Below are 4,682 nucleotides of genomic sequence, written 5' to 3'. Positions count from 1 at the left end.
GAAACCCCAGTCTACAGTAAAGAGCACTCAAGCCACCAAGCGCGCAAGGCATTCAAGCATGAGAATGCCTTCACGCATTCAAGCTTTGGTAATAAGTGTAATGTATGCAGATATTCAAGTCATCAAAGCTCAATCACACCATTCATGCCATGTATGTCATACACAAATTTTGAGATTGTAAGGGGTTATAGACACTACCAATATATATTGGTAGGACCACCCCATGGCCAAAGCACCAAAATCATCATACACATACCCAAAATTTTCTTCCATGATGTATATGCACCTAATATGGATCAAACTATGTGCAACCCATATGTGCACCATCGACATAATCCTCTAGATTCTGAAAGCAAGGAAATAAAAGCATAGAAGATGAGGCCCTAACGAAGTTCCCTAAAGGAAAATGATGACCTACATTGTAAGTATTTAGAAACTGTCCCAAACCATAAAGTTTGGAGGTAAGACCTACAATATTGTTTCATCAGATTTCATCTTATGAGGCCCGTGAAGTTACCCAATGTAACCCATGGTAGACTCATTGATCAAAATCCATGCATTTTGTGTAAGCTTCAACTTACAGGGGCATCTGTTGGGGTAAGCTTAGCTTACACTCACGGTGAGAACACTCCCTAAAATTCAAGCATACACCATAAAAGTACATAGTGACATTTTCCCTATGAAACCTACAAAGTCTCACACATGCTACACACTTGATGGCCACATGCCACTTGTGGTAGCTCACACTACCCTTGCAATTTCTACTTCTGGTGCATATCCATTCAACCATTGATTGTACTTCTCTACATTGAGTCCATATATGGCCAATACGCAAAGATTGTAAAAACTTTCTCTGATTTCAATCTACCAAGCAAGCTATTTTCATTCTACATCATGTATTGAGCTCATTCTCTAGTCTAATCCTAATTATCTATTGGTAATGGTGCAACCATGAATGCATCATTGGTCTATCCACCATAAGCTTTACACTCCTTTAGTTCCTCTCTGTTTAGCTTAACTTTAAACCCCCAATTGGCGTACTTCTCTTTTCTCCTCCTTAGCCCCTCCATTTGAATGGTGATTGTGTTCCTCAACTTCATCTTCCTCTTCATTGGTAGTGTGTTCGTCTTCCATAGGCTTCTCCTTTGTACTCCCTCCTCCTTGGTATTTTCAAAGACCTGGTCTCTTGAAGATAACTCTTTCTTTTCTTCATCATCCATTGGATCCACTTTTTCATTTATTGGCTTAGGTCCCTCGCTCTTGTTGGGCATGACCTCATCATTCATTGTTACCTCCACGTCATACAAAAGCTATCTTTTGTATTTGAAAGTTGAGGTTGGGAGATAGCTAGTAGATATTGGACAATTGTAGCATGGCTTCATTGTAAATATGGAGCAATGTATATCTCCAATGCACTCTACAAAATTAAAAAAGTTTTGGATCAATCCTTCAATCTATAATCATTATAGAGCATTGCAAAATGGCTACCTTTGACATTAATGGCTTTAATGCAAAGAGGCTCTGCAATATGTACTCCACATGGAGGAGACATATCCATCCATAAGAGTTTGCATTTGTTTCATTTAGCACTTTGAATTCTTTTATATCTACCTTGTACATTTCATAGTTGCCAGAAAGCTTTCCATATGCATGCAACAATCAATTTATGTAGCTGCAAACACAAAAAATGACTGGTCAAATTATACTAATTGCAAACCCATAAAATACTAATTTCAAAATCTGAATACTCACACCTTTAGTTATGAATGGCTTCCTTGAGTTGAATTTAGAGTCCACACTATTGGATTGTCAAGTTCAATGTATATTGTTGGGATTAGGGTTGTAGGGATGCACACATAGCTTGGAGAATTAGAAAAAGCTCAAGGCACACAATAGAGAAGATATTACTTATTGCAACTAGAAAGATAAGATAGCCTTGATGGGAATATATACAAAGCATGAAAAAAAACCTCCTAGTGAGTGAAAAGTACATCAATGGTCCTAAGTGTTTTCACACTTAGGATGTGTGTTCACACACGTCACTACCACATATATGGTTGAACAATTCATTCCAACTGGCTCTACTTGATGTTGCACTATGATCAGGTTTGATTATGATAAGAAGGATGTTTGCATGTTGGATACTTGCCCTTAGGTTCAAAAGCCTTGTTGCATGCAAAACATATAGAATCAACCAAATACTCATAACACTCGCTATGTTCATCATCACAAAGACAATTTTTTTTGAAGGTGCTAGTCTACCGGACACCATCAAGTAGGTTGTGGTAAAGAGGCTGATGGCCTTCTAGCTGCTTGAGCTACTACTCCTCCATAGCTCTCAAGGGTTGGCGAGGTCATTGGGGAAGGTGGATCAACCGGGAGGCAAACCCGCCTCTTTGTTGGAAACCCCAACATCCTCTTTAACCTCCACCTCAACATCCCTTCTGACAACCTGGCCATCGGTTTGTTGAGTATTGGACACCCCAACTTCATAACCGGCCCCAACTCCTGCAATATTGTGTGCAACCTGCAAAACCATTATCAGCCTTGGACCCACCAACTCATGATCAAGCCTCAACAAAATAGTCACCCTCTAATTTGGCAGCCAATGGGCAAGCAAAATAAACGGCCCGGATCACCCCTTACGGCATGCATTTAACAACAAACAAAGATCAACCTCTAACCCTTTGCAACTTATGATGCCGACATGAATAGAAGGGTCTTTGCAGATCCATCCTAGCACCTTTATTTTCCACAATAGCTACAGGAAGTCATAGCTGGAAAGCTAAGAGAGGCTAGAGAGAGAGAGAGAGAGAGAGAGAGAGAGAGAGAGATGATCAAAAGCATGCGAATGGGCTCAACATGAAGGTCTGCAACATCCTTGCTTCTCCTCATTATCTATCCATGATTAATTTTCACGAGCTACAAATCCCATTAGCTTCATGGAGCACAGAGGAAGAGCCACCCCTCGCTTGCAGATTTGTGCATTCCAATCATGCGCAAGAACCATCCCTTTCTCTCGTCCCCAGCCTGCTTAGTCTGCTGTTCTAGAGCATGGTTAGCCTTCCAATTGGGAGGCGGCAAGAACCACCCCTTCCTCCTCTTGCCTCCAATCTGTTGTTCTTGAGCTCAATTAGCCTACCGGTCTCACAGAGTACTGTGCTTGTGTGCCAGGACTCACCTCCTATATCACTATGGGACAATCTTGCCCCTGTACTTGGGAATCTACTCAAATGCCGGCTACACCATGTCGAAGTGCTTTAAAGGGGGATTGCAACAGCCAACGTTGTCATTTGCTGGTGCATAGTTGGACGGAGAGAAGTTGGTGGCTGTGATGATGATGGATTTTCCACCAGGCAGGCACCATTCTAACTGAATATCGTTCCCGCATGCCAGCTCAAAACATCCCCCGCATGTCCCACCCCCATTGAAGAGTGTTGTGCTCAATGTTGTCGTGTTTGTGTCATAGCCCTAATTGTATAGATAGCCATAGCCACACGCTGCAACTGCGACACTATTCACCACAACATTAATCACAACCCCATTCACATGCTTGCTATGCAGGTGTATACCAATATCAACATATATTGCTGCTTACCAATTGTGCCCGATGTGTTGCTGCCTCCATAGAACGTGGTGTGTTCCTCCTCCCAAGCGTCGAGCCCACATGAGATCCACTCACCTACCACCCAGCATAACAAGCTTACCACCACGGTCCTTAGGTTGTCGAGAGACCTGCTCTGATGCATCATTCACGCGAGCTTCTCAGCTTAAACAAAATGGCACAACCTGTTTTGTAGCCAAGGCAATTCGGATGGCAATTGTGGGTTGCTTATTTGACAAGGTGCTCCTCATCAAAAAGAGAGAGAGAGAGAGAGAGAGAGAGAGAGAGAGAGAGAGACCTTTACGTACGTAGGCAAGGAAGTTTAGACACAGAACTTTACTCTCTCTCTCTCTCTCTCTCTCTCTCACACACACACACACACACACACCACATAAAGCAATGGCCTCGTTTTCACCTTCGCCCACCAGCACTGCATTCCGTGTGGAACTCTCGAAGGCTGCACTGTCGCATGTTTTCTTTCATGATAATAAAGCAGCCTTCTCACTCTGAGAACCAACGTGCTCTATTCTAATTTCTCCCTCTCTTCAATCCGCATGGTGCCTCACTGTGTTTGTGCATGGCACACTGGCGACTGCTTGAAGGTGTCGGAGCAAGCAAATGTTGCCACATGTCCGAGGGAGGGTGTATAGATTAGCATAGGTAGCAGATTTTTTCTTTTGTTGCATGATAAATATAGTTTTCCTAATCTTATTACAAGATTCTTTAAGGTCTCTACTATACTCATCATCAACACACAAAGATATTCCATCTGTCTTGCCTATAAATGGGAGCTTGGTTCTTCCTTCAATCACTTCAAAGGATGCCTTTCCTATGGAAGTATCCTCTAGGCTTTTTTCTCTAGTGGTAGTTCTACTATTCATAGACAAAAATGGGTTTCCCCATGAGAAACCACTATGGACCTTTGCAATTGGACACTACCTCAGACCCCTCACCCTCCACCTCTTGTGTGTAAAGGAATCCGCCCCACCCCTTCCCCCCCATCTTCTCCAATCTTCTTGCAAGGGTTTGTCATCCCCCCCAACCCACTTTCCCCCCCGCACCTAGCTATAGGGAAACA

The 4,682-nt window shown here is 42.8% G+C and overlaps 1 long non-coding RNA gene across 5 annotated transcripts; it reads right to left on the bottom strand.

The window, feature by feature from the left end:
• Nucleotides 1-697: 697 nt before the first annotated feature.
• LOC147445389 (uncharacterized) lies at nucleotides 698-4,214 on the bottom strand. Of its 5 annotated transcripts, none has more exons than XR_015189770.1 (4): nucleotides 3,599-3,962; nucleotides 1,755-2,527; nucleotides 1,489-1,672; nucleotides 701-1,417 (listed from the first exon to the last, which is right to left on the bottom strand). It is a non-coding gene; the product is annotated as an uncharacterized LOC147445389 (long non-coding RNA). The 5 variants fall into 5 exon arrangements; XR_015189769.1 differs by having other exon boundaries at nucleotides 710-1,417; nucleotides 1,612-1,672; nucleotides 3,599-3,959; XR_015189771.1 differs by adding an exon at nucleotides 4,020-4,214 and having other exon boundaries at nucleotides 757-1,417; nucleotides 1,612-2,527; nucleotides 3,599-3,789.
• Between the last annotated feature and the right edge of the window lie 468 nt (nucleotides 4,215-4,682).

This window comes from Adiantum capillus-veneris, chromosome 12 (assembly GCF_014529385.1).
Source record: "Adiantum capillus-veneris isolate H3 chromosome 12, ASM1452938v2, whole genome shotgun sequence".
Taxonomy (NCBI): domain Eukaryota; kingdom Viridiplantae; phylum Streptophyta; class Polypodiopsida; order Polypodiales; family Pteridaceae; genus Adiantum; species Adiantum capillus-veneris.
This window is presented reverse-complemented; position numbering and strand designations above follow the sequence as displayed.